The sequence below is a fragment of the Gopherus evgoodei genome, chromosome 2 (genome assembly GCF_007399415.2).
Source record: "Gopherus evgoodei ecotype Sinaloan lineage chromosome 2, rGopEvg1_v1.p, whole genome shotgun sequence".
Lineage (NCBI taxonomy): Eukaryota > Metazoa > Chordata > Testudines > Testudinidae > Gopherus > Gopherus evgoodei.
This window is the reverse complement of record NC_044323.1, coordinates 16389429-16408282: the sequence shown is the minus strand read 5'-3', so window position 1 is coordinate 16408282 and position 18854 is coordinate 16389429. Positions and strand designations below refer to the sequence as shown.

Here is an 18854-nt window from a genome sequence, read left to right as displayed (position 1 = left end):
CAAAATCTTAATGGTTGTCTTATTCCTAAAGCAAAAAAAGAGCACTTTGCTTTGTCATTCACCTTTAATGCTACAGCACTCTATTTCAGGAGGTCATCAGACTCCATGGAGATACAATAGAAATGAAAAATATTAAGCTCTCAAGAAAAAGATCACTGAAAAGTAGAAAACTGTAAAGCTGTTTTAAGGTAAAAACTATTTCTTTTTACAAAGTTATATGTGCACAAAATCTTAGTTAAGCTAATCAATCTGCTGATTGAAAACTAAAAACCTGTTTTTGAAATGTTGATGTTAACACAGGAATGACCATACTGGGTCAGACCAACAGTCCATAACCTGCTTCCAACAGTGGCTAATGCCTGATGCTTCAAAGGGAATGACCAGAACAGGGCAATTATCAAATGATCCCTCCCCTGGCATCCAGTCCCAGCAGTTGGCTTGTTTGTTTGGAAGTGTTTGCACTGAAGCCATTTTTTGCAAAAATTTTTTCTCTGAAGTTTTATATAAAATGTTATCAAAATGGTTGACAGAATTTCTCATTTTCTAAACCTAAACTAAGATATTAAGGTTGTGGATATAGTTCAGTAAATGGAAAATTCTGACAAACACTTTTATAACATTTGCAAAACAAATGGAAAAAGAAAGAAAGCAAAATTTTTTCTCAAAAAAATTCCTTTCAGGAAAAAGGCCCCTTTACAATGAAAAATCTTTTTGTTCAACAAATATTAACTAGCTCCACCGAACATTTAATGAACTACTAGATTAACTGAAAATATTTAAAAAAAGAATTTACCTTAAAACAACTTTGACACTGTCAGATTTTCAGTGGGAGCTCAATTTTCTCCATTCTATCCAGCCTTTAGGATGGTGACTTCCTGTCACATTGTCAATGACTTTTTCAAAATTGTATTTCATGCCCTTCAATTGTGCTGGTGACTAACTCCTGTTTGTAATTATTTTTTCCAACTTAGATTGTAACCTCTTTGGGGCAGGGACCATTATTTTGTTTTGTATTAGCACTGTGCCGAGCACAATGGGGTCCTGGTCTGTGACCAGGTCTCTGGGTGCTACCCCAATATAAACAAACAATAATTAGATGTAATATTTTGTCACAACCTTACATTAATTGTTCAGCATGGTGTACCAGCATTTGTCACCAACAGCGCTGGTGTTATGCTGGTTTATTGGGCTCTCCAGCTTCATAGGTCTTATGGGGCCAAGAGAACCATCAGAGGTATCTGTGAAGTGCTCCCGCTCAACCCACCAACCACAACTGAGGGGCAGTCCCTCGAGGGTATTGCTAAGGTAAGCCCTAGACGTGTTGTGCTTCACTAACATCCCATTTAGCTGGTGGGGACCTATGGCTGACCGACAACCGGAGAAAGACTGAATGAGCTGCATAAGCAAAAAATAGATCCCTCCTGACAATTCCAAAATTGAGCCCTCAGCTACGGAGCAGAGAAGGGTCATGTGGACTAAGGAGCCTTATCTATGGTGACTGGGTATGCAGACCAGAGGAGAGAACACTAGGGTTGGAGTAACTACAGGACCCTGGCAAAGGGGTGGGGTGGAGGGGGGAAGATCTATATAGGATTGCTCAGGGGAAGGAGTAGCAGTCACTGCCACACCCTTCCCCAAATCGCACCACTCTACCAGAGCACAGGTCAGGTATAGGTCTCCTCTTCCTCTCCCAGCACAGCAGGGGTTCTGTCCTTTGGATCAGTCAGACCAAATGTTAGTCCACCAGGAACCTTTCCTGACATTCATCCTAAATTATATCCTTTACTAGATTTCATCTCTCTATTCTTAGCCCTATCTATCCCCTTGTAATACCTTAATTGTTCATTCTTCTCTTTTTAGGGAATTGTCACTAGCTACATTTACATTGGGCTACACATCCTTTCAAGTTTAGTTTTTGTATTTAAAGAGCCTCAAGAAAAGGCCTTAAAATTCAGCATCATTGTAATGTTTTGTCTGATTTTCACAAGTTTTTACTTGTTTCTCTTTACTCAGATGTGATTAAATTCATTAGTGGCTTAGGATTATTTCACTGTAGCCCCTCTCCCTGACTTCTCAAAATACTAACACCCAAGGCAGCAGGTTGGGTGGTGGTTAATCATTTTGAATTGCTGTGGTATCCAAAGGCCCCACTCAGGACTGGGCCTTACTGCACCAAGTGCTGTGCAGGTTTGTGCTCTCAACTCCAGTTCCTAGTGAACAAGTGTCCATATTACCAAATGCCCTCTTACTGCAGGCCAAGCATGGATAGTCATCGAGAATGTCCACTTCTGGTCCCTCCAGGTAAGGCTAGAGACACACTGATAAGGCAATATCTGGAAGCTTGCAATGTCCATGATATGCCTGCACTGTGGCAGAACAGAGGACTTTAATTGCTAGACCTGCTAAGTTGGTACCTTTAACCAACACTAAATTCATCAAAAAAATTTAAAAACTGTATATTCACGTGCTGCACCATGAGCCTTGGGTCACACTAACTGGGCCAAACCTCACACTTTGTCCCCAGCACTCTGACATTAAATAGCTGTGAAATGGCAGCATACTGGACTGGTCACTGCATTAGAGTGATGAGCCCTAACACTGTTAAACAGGTATACAAGTACTCCTGTAAATCTGCATTGCGAGTAAACTCTGCTCCAGTTTAAAGAGACACTTGCTATAGCAGTAGTGAATACGGAAATTTGGAAAAGAAGTGCTACACTTGTGTCCTTATTTGCATGCTAATCCCCAGAATACTTTTTCCATCTCACAGCTACTCCACAACTCAGAGCTATTTGGTGCCAGAATTCTGGCACCAGAACTAAAGTTCAGGAGCACAGTTCATGTGTGCACAGAATTCTTTCTTGCATGTAAGAATTGTGTTAGATTCTCCTCATTTTTAGCCTCGTTTGAAGATGCTTTTAAATATACAAAATGCTGTGGTTCCAAATCCTTACAAATTAAAGCAGAGTTCTACTGAAGGGGCGGGGGGGGGGGGCAGGAATCAAAGAAAACCCTCTCAGAGGATTTCACCAATAACGTTCAGGGCTCAACAAAAAGAACCAAAACAACGACCACCACCAGCCAACTAAACACTGATCTGATCCTTAGCACATGGGCTAGATAATCAAACAAGCCTAAACAGACACTTCAAAGAGGTTCACCTCCCTAGGTGTCTTGCCCAGATTCACAGACCCAAATTCCAGTGAGTCCCTGATGAGCTATTCCACTAGAAGCCAGCCAGACCCCAATACCATGCTATCTTTTTTGCTTTCTAGAAAAGACACTTTCAGCCCTCTGATTGCAGACACTGGGGTCCAAGTCTCCTGTCTCATAAGAACGGCCATATTTGGTGAGACCAAAAGGTCCATCTAGCCCAGTATCCTGTCTTCCGACAGTGGCCAATGCCAGGTGCCCCAGAGGGAACAAACAGAACAGGTAATTATCGAGCAATCTAGCCCTTGTCACCAATTCCCAATCCTTCTAATTCCTTTGCTTTCCTGAAGCTCTCCTGGACCACCATCTGCTTCCCTTTATTCAATGGTTAAAGCAGCCTGAAACAGCCTCAGATAAGGGGGCGCTCTGTGAGAGCACTGCCTAAACAAGCCAGGGAGAGAAAGGGAGCTCTGTCTTCTGTGCTTTAGCAGAGGATGGATAGCTCTCCTCGCCGTCTCTAATGAAACTGTGGGGGAGAGGGGATTAAGTGGAGTGGGGACAATTCTACAATTACAGGTAGGGAGCCTGATAATACCTTCTCCAGCCATCTTTAAGGGAAGTGTGCTTTTGTGTTCAAGTTCTATTAGTTTTTAATTAAGGGGATTTGCTTGGCTAAATCAGGTTTATGTAGTCTCTTCTCAGTGGCAGAATTTAAATAGGCTGTGGTAGGTGCTGACTCTGTTGGGGAAGATTGAGGTTTGGGGACTGGATAGCTGCTGCTACAAGACAGAGGAAAAGATAAACAGAATGTCAGTTTTTCTGACAGGATACAAGGGTCAGTGGTCCAAACTCATCTTGGTGCAACCCCACTGGAGGCAATGCTATCATACCATGGATTTGAATGGGCATATATATTAGTGACACAGGGTGAATTTCGCCCAATATGTCAGAGGTGAACACTGACATACAGAACAATCAAATTGGGAGCAGGGCAAGGTAGAGGGGCCTTTGGGGGGAAGCCATTTGAAGTAAACCCACATGCATGCAATTCCAAAAGCACATTCCATTGGCCTAACTCTGTTCCCATGACTGTACAGCCAATGGCAAAGCACCCATAAACACAGCCGTAATACTGTATTCGGATCAACCTTTCTATTGTCATTCTCATGACTGAAATCAGTTTCCTCACATTGCATAGAGATTAGATCAGGCAGATTCCAAGCAAGTCAATCATTGCTCGAATTCCAATGCTGCTTCCCACAACACTGTTGAGATTGGTGCTCTGGACGGATCCGCTGCAGGTGGATGAAGGCAAAGGAATATCCCTCCAATTTCATGAAGTGGCAGTGCTCTGGATAGGCTGCTACCACCATGCTGAAGTAATCCCTTAAGGAGAGGATCCATCCATCCAGGTACTCACCACGGTATCTGACTGAATAGGATCCATCAAGGAGCAGATCTGGCAGCTCCACCTCCACCTCATACACTGTGCATAGACACCCATGCAAAGCCAATTTTCACATTGCATGGATGGGTGTGCGTATCCTCCCTACCCCATTTAATATCCCAAACACACACTCCTGCACTAGAATTATACAATTTCTGCTTCCAAGTGAGAACTCTACACCCAGAGAGGAAAAGGCAGGATTTTCCCCCTTTGCAAAAATGTCCACAAGAGCCCTCTGCTCCTATCTCAGTTGGAACCGTTCCCATTGATCAGTGCAGAGGACTGCTATCACATGGCTGGCGAACAGAGCTCCAGAAGGGTGGCTGAGTGTGTACTGGCCCATCCCACATAATCCCTCCACTCCCAGGTTCTTCCTCAGTAGGGCTGCCAATTCTCCAGGATTGGCCTGGAGTCTCCAGGAATTAAAGATTCATTTTTATATGATTATGCCATGTGATTAAATCTCCAGGAATACATCCAACCAAGATTCACAACCCTATCTCTCAGTACTTTGTAGCACTCCCCAGATCTAAAAGGCATTGTGAAAAGCCCATGCTCTTCTAATTCTAAATACAGGCAAACAATCACTGCATGCCAAGAAGAGGAGACCACGGGATATTAGATGTACTTGCAAGCTTCCAATAATGTGTTATAGTAGAAATGATGGAGAGAAACAAGAGACACATGAAAAATGCCTGGTGGAGACCTTTCCAAGTTGACGGATCCTTTTTATATCCATCCAGCATCTTTCGTTTGTTTTCTTTTTAAAAAGCATTAAAAAAAAACAACCCCATGTATTAACAGCACCAAAAAGTGCAAGCATATGAAAGAAATAAATAGCTTGTTATCCTGGGACTGGTTACCCAGTCCTTTTTCAGTGACATAAAAATATATTCACGTGTTTGTACGGGGGATGGGAGTAGAAGATTTGTATAGATTCATAGATTCCAAGCCTAGAACGGACCATTGTGATCATCTAATCTGACTGCCTGTATAACACAGGTCAAATTTCAGAGGGTAGCCGTGTTAGTCTGGATCTGTAAAAGCAGCAAAGAATCCTGTGGCACCTTATAGACTAACAGACGTTTTGGAGCATGAGCTTTCGTGGGTGAATACCCACTTCCTCAGATGCATGTAATGGAAATATCCAGGGGCAGGTATATATGTGTGCTAGCAAGCAAGCTAGAGATAACGAGGTCAGTTCAATCAGGGAGGATGAGGCCCTGTTCTAGCAGTTGAGGTGTGAAAACCAAGAGAGGAGAAACTGGTTCTGTAATTGGCAAGCCATTCACAGTCTTTGTTCAATCCTGAGCTGATGGTGTCAAATTTGCAGGTGAACTGAAGCTCAGCAGTTTCTCTTTGAAGTCTGGTCCTGAAGTTTTTTTGCTGCAGGATGGCCACCTTAAGGTCTGCTATAGTGTGGCCAGGGAGGTTGAAGTGCTCTCCTACAGGTTTTTGTATATTGCCATTCCTAATGTCTGATTTGTGTCCATTTATCCTTTTCCGTAGAGACTGTCCAGTTTGGCCGATGTACATAGCAGAGGGGCATTGCTGGCATATGATGGCGTATATTACATTGGTGGATGTGCAGGTACGGAAAAGGATAAATGGACACAAATCAGATTGAACTGATTGAACTGACCTCGTTATCTCTAGCTTGCTTGCTAGCACACATATATATACCTGCCCCTGGATATTTCCATTACATGCATCTGAGGAAGTGGGTATTCACCCACAAAAGCTCATGCTCCAAAACGTCTGTTAGTCTATAAGGTGCCACAGGATTCTTTGCTGCTTTTACAGGTCAAATTACTTCCCCAAAATAATTCCTAGAGCAGATCTTTTAGAAAAACATCCAGTCTTGATTTAAAATAGTCAGTGATGGAGAATCCACCATGACTCTTGGTAAATTGTTCCAATGGTTGATTAGTCTCACTGTTAAACATTTAACAACTTATTTCCAGTCTAAATTTATCTACCTGTTGTACTTTCTCTGATAGGTTCTTCAGTCTATTATCAAGTATTTGATCCCCATGAAGATACTTGAGAATGTAATCAAGTTACCTCTTAACTTCCTCTTTGTCAAGCTAAATAAATAGACTAGACTAAGCTCTTTAAGTCTATCAATGTTTTCTAGTCATTTTTAAGGCTCCTTTCTGAACCCTCTCCAACTTATCAACATCCTTCCTGAATTGTGACCAGGAGAACTGGACAGAATATTCCAGCAGTGATCACACCAAAGCCAAATACAGAGGTAAAATAACCTCTACACGCCACAGGCCAAGATTTTAAAAGGTGACTAGCAATTTTTGGGCCATCTTGCCACACCTTAAAGGAGCCTGATTTTCCAGAAGTGCTGAGCATCTGCCCCTGAAAACATACCCTCTTTAAAGTATTGCAAATTCAGTACTCAAAGACTGAGGCAGCCCAAAATCACTGGTCACTTGTGACTCCCATAAGTTTTTTTTTTTAAGTACATAACTTGTCCACAAAATTGTAAATCAGACTAAAAAAATTCCTCATTTCTTCATTTTACCGCTCTTTGTCCAGCTGAATGTCTGATAAAAAAGGTCTTTGATCAATGGGGCCCATACTGAGATTCTGATCAGCACAATCAGAAAATCCACAATACTCAAACACTAGTAAGAAAACTGATTCAACTTTATTCCAGTCCATGAATGTCTTTAAACTTTAATAATCAAAGGCAGATGTTTTATGCGTTTTCCATTGAATATTGGGTCTACAGAAGGAAATAGCTGAAATACTAATATCCTCACACCAACTGTTTAGACATTGCTCTTTAAAATATTTTTATGAAGAGATCTGAAGACAATTGAAATGCATTGCTTAAAGCCAAAATAAATGTTCAAGGCTAACCTATTAGAACCCAATTCATAATGGAGAAAAATGCATTTGTGAAGTAATTTTGTGCATAGGGTATCATAATATTAAGTGCACCATAGAGGTGTTGTTACTGACAGCCAATGAGTGTCAACTACAAATGACAGGACAATTAGTTTAAACAGTCCTGTACTAAAATACAGCCTCAAGTAGTTAAAAGGAAGTCATCTTTGCTACCGTAGCAAGACTTGAAGGATAAAAAATAAAAGTTGCATCAGTTTACTTGACATAACGGTGACACACACTAATGGGCTGCTCCCTGCAGACACCAACTCAGGTGAGTAACTTTACTCACACAAGTCACCCCAATGAGTTCAATAGCACTTAAGAACATAACTGCCATACTAGGTCTGACCAATGATCCATCTAGACCAATATCCTGTGTCCAACAGTGGCCAGTCTCATAGCATCAAGTGGAATGTACAGTTCAGAGCAGGTGGAGTGATCCACTCAGTCTCTCCCTCCCAGCTTCTGGCAGTCTGAGGCTTAGGGACACCCAGAGCATGGGTCTGCATCCATGACCATCTTGGTTAATAGCCACTGATGGACCTATCCTTGAACTCACTTAACTCTTTTTTGAACCCAGTTATACCTTTGTACTGTTTTCATATGTAAAGTTACTCACATGCACAAGTGCTGGCAGCATAGGAGGAGACAGAGGGCCTGATCCAAAGCCTACTGAAGTCAAGGAGGGTCTTTGCATTAAACTCAGTAGGTTTTGGATTAGGTCCTAGATGAGAAAAACTGTGTCTAAGTTGTGCTAAACTGCAGTTTACATTTTATTACAAACAACTTTCCAGTAGGTAAACAAATCCTTATGAAAGAGATACTTCTTTATAGCTGTGCAAACCCATTGCAAATTAGCATCAGAAGAGCCAAACTGTGATTGTTAAAAGGAAGTTTTTTCTTTAAACACTACCGAAGGTTTCTTTGTTATGTTTTCAGTGGGGGGGTTGTTCTAATCAATTAATTTTAAATTTACTAATTTTTCTATTTGTCAGTAAATTCAAAAATAATGTTACCTAGCATCAGAGTTCGGACACACAGAAAAAAGAATGCCTGCATCTCACTGGTAAACAATATATATTCATCACGAGTTACAGTTGTGCATTCTTGAGAGTATAACCCGTATTTGCAGAAATCCCACATATAGTTCATTCTTGTTCTAGGCATCAACAGAAGTTATAAAATAATTACTTGGATTGCTTCACAGAACTTTTCAGCCTTCAAGTTGCAGTCTAGCTAAAATGTCAGTTCTTCTGTCAGCCCAATGACAGCAGAAAAAACAGAGTGCAAAAACAATCATTCTTGCAATTGTAAGTTTAAGGTGTCTAGGCAGATGTTGAAACCATTAATTTAGGGGTATTAATCTTTAAAGAATCTCTCTTTTTAAAAAGGGACCTTACAAAAATGCCAAGTCTTATTTACCATATCTGATAGAAGATTTCATCTGCTGCAGAAACATGTGAATTTCAAACTCACTCTGAAATCTGTGTGGTATCGTGCAGTGATTCCCCAGTGATCCCTTTGAGTCATTATTTCCATAGGATCAGCTTAAATGTATCCTTACTAAACAAGTAATAAACAACGTTAATTAAAAAAAAAAAAAAAAAAAGAAAGTTACAGTCAAATCCTCCTGCTTCCTGCAATAAAACTAATCAGTATGTTGCTTTCTGCAAGGCAGGCTCTAAGGAATCTAGGACCCAAATCAGCAAAAATACTGAACTGTCCAGATGAATACAAACTTCTAAGGAAAGACAAAACTTTGAGTTATGAAGAGAAATTGTCATTGGAGTTTCTCTTACAGCTACATAACTAATGGAAAAGTCTAGGCACTTTATCCCCGATTCAAAGCACTTAGTTGGGGGACTACTCCCATGCTTAAAGCTAAGGACATGCATAAGCTACCTTTCTGAATCATGACCTTTGGCTCCAATTCTGCTTCCACTGAAATGTTATATCTCTATGAAATCAATGGGAAAATACCCATCGACGTCAACAGGAGCTAGATCAGATGTTTCGTGGGGACGGTCAGGACTTAGGAGATTTGCTTTATCCCTTGAGATCAGTGTTTCAGTCATGGCCAGCCAGGACCATATTTCAACGCCATCACTGGTGGCATATGTGAAATGGGTCTCAGTGCAGTTCCTAGTGGGCAGGTTTCCATATCACATTTCAAATGGTTTACTGGCAATCTCAGCAGAATGGCCAAGCACTGAACAGGCTTGTAAGTAATATCCCCTGGAACAGAACTGATGCTCTTAGGCCTCGTCCAGACTAGGGGAGGAAAATCAATCTTAGATACGCAACTTCAGCTACGTGAATAACGTAGCTGAAGTCGAATATCTAAGATCGAATTACTCACCCGTCCAGACGGCGCGGGATCGATGTCCGCGGCTCTCCGTGTCGATTCCGGAACTCCATTCGGGTTGATGGAGTTCCGGAATCAATGTAAGCGCGCTCGGGGATCGATATATCGTGTCTAGACGTGATATATCGATCCCCGAGCAATCGATTTTAACCCGCCGATACGGCGGGGTAGTCTGGACGTGGGCTTTGACTGGGCAGTATGGTGACAGACAATTTACCTACTCATGCTATCCCAGCTGTGCGGATGGACTTTGTTTTCAGTGCTATCAATCTGGCATCTTTAGCTTTAACTTGAAATGAACAAGCCCTTCCTGCATTTTTTCTTAGTCTAAAACCTCACAAAATGACCAGCATAAACAAATATATTCTAACTGAAAGGCAAAAGGTTTATATAGAAAATGCTTTAGGGAAAACAATGGTCATTCTGAAGGCACAACATTCAGGCTGACATCCTCAGAGTCTCCTGGGGATAATAAATAAAATATATGGGAACAGGACATCCAAATCCCCTCAAGAGCTTTGGAAAAAATCTCAGTCATATTGCACCAGCAGGCAACTCTGATCCCTTAACATGGATGCTCAGACACTAGGGTGACGGGTCCATATAAGTATCTAGATGCTTCTATTATACCTCCCCTCAGCAGAGATCCAGCTTTAAATAAATGTGAACTAATTTTTTCCTCAGCAACTAACTTCCGCTAGACAAATGTTGCCAGCAGCTAGGAAAACTTTGCTCCTGTATGAATACACTTCACCTGTGGTGCATGCTGTGCATTAAATTGACTAGCGATTGTGGGCCTTAAATCTAATTTCAAAGGTTGTGTGAGAGCCACTTCTGATTAATATAAATTTCACTCTACAATAAGAACTGTGGGCAAAGAGGCGTTTGTGCAAGAGCAGAGTGCTAGTTTCTCTGCTGCTGACAAGTTGATTATAATTAAAAAAAAAACAATCGTGGAGCAGGGCAAAGAGTTATTAGCATTTATACAATGTCTTTCATCCAAGGATCTCTGTACACTTTATAAGCCTCAATTAATTAAGCCCCACAACACCCCTGTGAGATAGATAAGCGCTAAGATGCCCATTTTACAAATAGGGAAACACATGACAGGCTAATTGGGGCTTGTCTATAATGTGGATTTTTGCACCAATGTAAATCCCTAGTGTAGATGTCGGATACCAGACTAAAAGATGATTTGCAGCAACGTGGCTTACTCTAAAAACCAGGATAAGCTGCACCAGCACTTCTACTCTAGCGGTTTGTATTTATGCCCCACCATTGCAAAAAATGCATTATAGACAAGTCCCACTTGGCTTGCCTAAACAGAGTCAGTGAATTAAAAGTGCAGCTGTGAAAAGGAGGCCGGAGATCAGACACTCAGTCCCTAAGTCAGACCAGAAAAAGAAAGAGGCACACATCAGGAAGGAGAGAGAAAGAAGGTGATTCAAAAGCATCACCCACTAAGGCTCTGTCTATACTGGAACTTGGCTGTCTGCATGTCAGTTTTAAACCACCATAACATCCGGATGTCAACACAACTGCTTGTGTACAGAGCTGTTGTTCTCTCATCTCTCTTGTATGGGTGCGAAACATGGACACTATATAGATGTCACATCAAGCAGCTCAAAGCATTCCACATGCGCTGCCTCCGCAACATCATGAAGATCCGCTGGCAAGACAAAGTGCCCAATCTCGAGGTCCTCAAGAGAGCCCAGACGACAAGCATCGAAATGATGATCATGAAGTCACAGCTACATTGGACCGGTCATGTCAGCCGCATGGATACCAACAGAATCCCCCGCCAGCTTCTGTATGGTGGGCTCTCCCAGGGCATCCGGCATATAGGTCGTCCACGGAAACATTACAAGGACACCATCAAAGCCAATCTGCAGTACAGCAGTATCAAACCTAGGGACCTTGAGGACACGGCCAGCGACAGAACACAGTGGCATGCAACAATTAGAAATACCTGCATCTACAAGAGGCACACGAACGATGTCACAGAGCAGCAGCAGCACACAACCCACTGACCACAAACTTCCCATGCACCATCTGCAGCAAAATGTGCACCTCTAGAATTGGCTTGTACAGTCATCAGAGGGCACACCATGAGACCAACAATAGATGATATGCACAGATTTGTCATCATCGGATTGATGGACTACCAAGATACTGGAACTTTGCTGGCAAAACTTTTGTCGTTCAGGGTTGTTAAAAAAAACAAACACACACACACACCCCAAACAACAAAAAGCGCCAGTGTGAAGAACGTATTGTCAGCAGGAGCGCTCTCTCCTGCCAACAAAAAGCTGCTACAATGCGCACCTTTTAGCAGCACGGCGGTAGCAGCACAGCTGCATCGCTAAAAGGCGGGTAGTGTAGACAAAGCCTAACTCTGATCTCCCACAGAATTTCACACCAAGTCTGCTGCACTCTACTAAAGTTTGCCTTTTTGAAAGCACAAGGGACCAACAAGTTCTGATCCACTTGTTCACTCCTGAAATGACTGACCATAGATGATGCATATTTGTGCCTTATGCTGCTATCTCCTCTTGCACCTATTGACTTGATACATTCAGACAGGACTGGAAAACGGATTTACTATGAGCTTCCGCAAGAGACGGTAATTTAAAAACAACAAACACCTAACCAATAGTTCTATGAATAGTCTGCCTGATGACAGCCAGAAGTTTAGTGTTTTAACCTTTAGCAGTGAATAATAACCACCTATCCAGCAATCCCATTAGAGAGCACCGATTCCATTTGCTATAATTAAAAATCTTGTTCAATGTCTTTCACATCATTACCCATTACGTTGGAAAATGCAGAGTCATTTATGAAAGTGATAATCAGGGTCATTTACAGGAGTGCTCCACAAGTCCCTGCTGTGCAGGGCTGGAACTCCTTCAGAGGAAGATGGCTCTATGCAATAGGCCATCCAGCTTTCTGACTAAGTCAGGTCAGCTTGCCATGCAGCCAGCATCTATGGTCTTCTATCTATTTAACACAGAAAGCTGAAGGTATCATTTCCTGTAGAAAGGGCTCTTATGTGCACTGTGGCCTTAAGACAACTCATTGCTCTGCTTTTTAAAAGGCCAAGTTATGTCACTCTGTGTAGCACCATTGCACATGGTTCAGTGCCTGCTTTTGTCTACAGCAACATATGGTTAGTGTGCAAGATTCAGCTCTTTAGACTAAATGTTTACATGATATGTTTTGTAATAATGCACCACTATGTCTCCATCTGTCACGTCAGTAATGTAAGGATAATAAGGAACACTGATCAAACGAGGAAACCTCAGGGCAGCATCTAAATCCCTCACAGAGTAATTCCAATTGTTCTATGCACAAGTGCTCATAGCTGTACATCAGATATCAACACCATGGTCTGTAGACTGCGCCCTGAACTTATGCAGTTACACTCCTTTCTGTAAGGGGCATAAGATCTTCCATCCCCACTGTGCACCCAGTACTCCCTAGCAAATGGCTAGGGAAAGGGTGAATCCCTAGCTTCACCCTCCCTAACACATTCACCACAGCCAAAACTGGCAAGGCAAGCAGAAGGACTAAATCAGCTTCTGTACCCAACGACTGAAAGATAGCTAATGTAATGCTAATATTTAATAAGGGCTCTAGAGGTGATCCCTGCAATTACAGACCAGTAAATCTAATGTCAGTACCAGGCAAATTACTCATAGACTCAGACTCTAGGACTGGAAGGGACCTCGAGAGGTCATCGAGTCCAGACCCCTGCCCTCATGGCAGGACCAAATACTGTCTAGACCATCCCTAATAGACATTTATCTAACCTACTCTTAAATATCTCCAGAGATGGAGATTCCACAACTTCCCTAGGCAATCTATTCCAGTGTTTAACTACCCTGACAGTTAGGAACTTTTTCCTAATGTCCAACCTAAATCTCCCTTGCTGCAGTTTAAGCCCATTGCTTCTTGTTCTATCATTGGAGGCTAAGGTGAACAAGTTTTCTCCCTCCTCCTGATGACACCCTTTTAGATACCTGAAAACTGCTATCAGGTCCCCTCTCAGTCTTCTCTTTTCCAAACTAAACAAACCCAATTCCTTCAGCCTTCCTTCATAGGTCATGTTCTCAAGACCTTTAATCATTCTTGTTGCTCTTCTCTGGACCCTCTCCAATTTCTCCACATCTTTCTTGAAATGCGGTGCCCAGAACTGAACACAATACTCCACTTGAGGCCTAACCAGCACAGAGTAAAGCGGAAGAATGACTTCTTGTTTACAACACACCTGTTAATGCATCCCAGAATCACGTTTGCTTTTTTTGCAACAGTATCACACTGTTGACTCATATTAAGCTTATGGTCTACTATGACCCCTAGATCTCTTTCTGCCATACTCCTTCCTAGACAGTCTCTTCCCATTCTGTATGTGTGAAACTGATTGTTCCTTCCTAAGTGGAGCACTTTGCATTTATCTTTATTGAACTTCATCTTGTTTACCTCAGACCATTTCTCCAATTTGTCCAGATCATTTTGAATTTTGATCCTGTCCTCCAAAGCAGTTGCAATCCCTCCCAGTTTGGCATCGTCCGCAAACTTAATAAGCGTACTTTCTATGCCAACATCTAAATCGTTGAAGATATTGAACAGAGCCGGTCCCAAAACAGACCGCTGCGGAACCCCACTTGTTATACCTTTCCAGCAGGATTGGGAGCCATTAACAACTACTGTCTGAGTATGGTTATCCAGCCAGTTATGCACCCACGTTATAGTAGCCCCATCTATATTGTACTAGTTTATCTATAAGAATATCATGCGAGACCGTATCAAATGCCTTACTAAAGTCTAGGTATATCACATCCACCGCTTCTCCCTTATCCACAAGGCTCGTTATCCTATCAAAGAATGTTAACAGATTTGTTCTTTACAAATCCATGCTGGCTATTCCCTATCACCTTACCACCTTCCAAGTGTTTGTAGATGATTTCTTTAATTACCTGCTCCATTATCTTCCCTGGCACAGAAGTTAAACTAACTGGTCTGCAGTTTCCTGGGTTGTTTTTATTTCCCTTTTTATAGATGGGCACTCTATTTGCCCCCTTCCAGTCTTCTGGAATCTCCCCCGTCTCCCATGATTTCACAAAGATAATAGCTAGAGGCTCAGATACCTCCTCTATTAACTCCTTGAGTATTCTAGGATGCATTTCATCAGGCCCTGGTGACTTGCAGGCATCTAACTTTTCTAAGTGATTTTTTATTTGCTCTTTTCTTATTTTATCTTCTAATCCTACCCTCTTTCCGTAAGCATTCACTATACTAGACATTCCTTCAGACTTCTCAGTGAAGACCGAAACAAAGAAGTCATTAAGCATCTCTGCTTAGTTGAAATAATAGTAAAGAATAAAATTGTCAGACACATAGAAGAACATAACTCGTTGGGCAAAAGTCAAATGGTTTCTGTAAAGGGAAATCATGTCTTACTAATCTATTAGAGTTTTTTGAAGGGGTCAACACATGTGGAAGAGGGGGATCCAGTGGACATAGTGTACACAGATTTCCAGAAAGTCTTTGTCAAGGTCCCTCACCAAAGGCTCTTACAAAAATTAATTGTCATGGGACAAGAGGGAAAATCCTTTCATGGACTGAGAACTGGTTAAAAGACAGGGAGCAAAGGGTAGGAATAAATGGTAAGTTTTCAGAATGGAGAGGGGTAACTAGTGTTCCCCAAGGGTCAGGCCTAGGACAAATCCTAGTCAATTTATTCATAAATGATCTGGAGAAAGGGGTAAACAGTGAGGTGGCAAAGTTTGCAGATGATACTAAACTGCTCAAGATAGTTAAGGCCAAAGCAGACTGTGAAGAACTTCAGAAAGATCTCACAAAACTAAGGGATTAGGCAACAAAATTGCAAATGAAATTTAATGTGTATAAATGTAAAGTAATGCACATTGGAAAAAATAACCCCAACTATATATACACAATATGATGGGGGCTAATTTAGCTACAACTAATCAGGAAAGAGATCTTGGAGTCATTGTGGATAGTTCTCTGAAGACATCCACACAGTGTGCAGCAGCAGTCAAAAAAGCAAACAGGATATTAGGAATCATTAAAAAAGGGATAGAAATAAGATGGAGAATATCTTATTACCCTTATATAAATCCATGGTACGCCCATATCTTGAATACTGCGTACAGATGTGGTGGTCTCATCTCAAAAAAGATATACTGGCATTAGAAAAGGTTCAGAGATGGGCAACTAAAATGATTAGGGGTTTGGAACAGGTCCTATATGAGGAGAGATTAAAGACGATAGGACACTTCAGCTTGGAAAAGAGGAGACTAAGGGGGGATATGATAGAGGTATATAAAATCATGAGTGATGTGGAGAAAGTGAATAAGGAAAGGTTATTTACTTGTTCTCATAATATAAAAACTAGGGGCCACCAAATGAAATGAATGGGCAGCAGGTTTAAAACAAATACAAGGACGTTCTTCTTCACACAGCACACAGTCAACCAGTGGAACTCCTTGCCTGAGGAGGTTGTGAAGGTTAGGACTATAACAGGGTTTAAAGAGAACTACATAAATTCATGGAGGTTAAGTCTATTAATGGCTATTAGCCAAAATGGACAAGGACTGGTGTCCCCAGCCTCATTTGTCAGAGGGTGGAGATGAATGGCAGGAGAGAGATCACTTGATCATTACCTGTTAGGTTCATTTCCTCTGGGAAACCTGGCATTGGCCACTGTCAGTAGACAGGACACTGGGTTGGATGGACCTTTGGTCTGACCCAGTATAGCCATTCTTATGTTATATCCTGAAAAGAGGGGGAGGAAATTGCTCCCCAGAGCAAGGGCAAAACAGGAATAATTATGACTGAGTCACATTCTCTTCAGTGTGCTCCTCCTGGGGAGATGCAGCTAGACTTTGCCCCTTCTGCAGGGGTAAGTCTAAAGGGTCAGACTATGCTTGTGGTAGCACCTGAGCCTGAGTAGGGATTTCACCATCCACTGCAGGGTTTGCAGGCTTTGTTCAGGGGGCCATATTTGAAGATTTGTACACAAGGAGATTTGGGAACAATACATTGGAAACCACACCATGGTGTTTGAAGAAGGCACCGAGGATTATGTCAGTTCACCTCTGTGCACGCTGGGTAATGACTTAAACAGAATGTTTTTATAGGGATCACAACAGCTGCAGAACACCCATTGCATTTTTACTGGGAAGGCCAGAATGATTGCTTTGGAATCAGATCAGATCTAAAGAGACAGAAACACAGAGGCACCAACGAAACCCATTACAATCTCAAATGGCAGATTCATTTTCTTTTTTAAAAAAAGAAGGAAAACAAAATGAAATCCCCGAACTATGTGAAAGCATCATTACTGTAATTTAAACCACTCTGGATCAAATCCTGCTCATTTTATTATTGCAAATATTCAGTGGAAGTCAATGCATGCTTAAAATATTGTGCAGGATATTATAGGGATTATATAGAAGTGTGTGACCTCTCATAATATAGATTATAAGAGTAAAGGATGAAAAAATTGTGGAACATGACATTTGTTGCCATCATATTGATCACTCTGCTTGTGTGTTATATCCGTTCCCCTAACCTTGTGTCTGTCTTGTCTATGCAGATTGTAAACTCTTCAGGGCAGGAACTGTCTATTACTCTGTTCCGTGTCCAGCACAACGAGACCCCATTCTTGGTTGGCCCTTAGGCATTGCTATAATAAATACAAATACCAATTGATAGCATTATAACTCAGCATGCTTTCTTTGGGCAGTTTAGTGTTATACTAATTTTTTCAGAGTATGCCTGAGTTATGGGGCATGGTGTGAGAAAGAATGTGTGTGTTAATATGTATCATTACTAGATATGTGCAGTAATTGGAATTTCCCTTTTCTGGAAAATACTGCAATTACAAAATTTGTTTGTTCCAAATTGGTCCAAACACAACATTTTTTGAAATTTCAAATGAAACAAACTTCAGGTAAATCAAAATGTTTCACTTAAAAATTTCAACATTCTAATTGTTTTGGTAATAAGAGAGCCAAAAGTAATGGGGGGAGGGGAGGAAGGAGTCAAAACCTTCCATTCCCAAAATGTCAAAACTGAATGCTAGAGAGACAGGGTGAGTGAGGTAATATCTTTTATTGGACAAACTTCTGTTGGGGAGAGAGACAAGCTTTTGAGCTTACATAGAACTGAAGAAGAGTTCTGTGTAGCTAGAAAGCCTGTCTCTCTCACCAACAGAAGTTTGTCCAATAAAAAGATATTATTCCCTTGTCTCTCTAATATCCTAGGACCAACATGGCTACAACACTGCACACAAAACTGAGTGTTTCAATCTTAACACTTTTTCCCCACTATTTTTTTCAAAACAAAATTTTGTCAAAATTGACATGTTCTTGTGGGAAGTTTCAGTTTTGATGAAATATTTTCCAATAGAAAAACATTCCTTTGGAAACTTTGACTAGTTCTAATAGTTATCATCCAAAAATATTTAATAGCTTACTTTTACACATAGGATAATGTCTGGTCCAGGAATAAGAGTACATTGCTGTCCACCACATATGAAAAAACTCTGGTCAGGTTTTTGATTAAAGAAAATGAAAAACACACATAAATCACATGCAAAAATGGAACTTCTACAATATTTTCCTTACTTTTCTTTGTAAATGAAAATAAAACAGTAGATACTGTAGGTGCATTTTGCATGAAGCAATGTTATTAAAACTAATTATCCATTGTGCTTATACATACAATTTTTCCATTCATCAACCAAATGCTTATTATTAATTTCTTACAACACAGTAGCACTCAACCATCCCAAACTAGCATGAATCCTGTTCTAAGTAACACACACACACACGGTGAGACAGTCCTTACCCCAAGGATCTTATAGTCTAAATAGACAAGACAGACAAAGAGTCGAAGGAGGTACCCCCATTTTACAGATGGGAACTGACACACTGAGTTTAAAGGTACATCTAC

The 18854-nt window shown here is 41.2% G+C and overlaps 1 protein-coding gene and 1 long non-coding RNA gene across 4 annotated transcripts in view; one reads left to right on the top strand and one right to left on the bottom strand.

Annotated features, from left to right (window-relative positions):
- The window catches only part of DPP6 (dipeptidyl peptidase like 6), an 863093-nt gene that overhangs the window by 727940 nt on the left and 116299 nt on the right, over positions 1–18854 (bottom strand). The gene's annotated exons all lie outside the window — the stretch shown is intronic.
- LOC115645431 lies at positions 498–17587 on the top strand. The gene is made up of 3 exons (XR_003998738.1): positions 498–510; positions 13847–13854; positions 17494–17587. It is a non-coding gene; the product is annotated as an uncharacterized LOC115645431 (long non-coding RNA).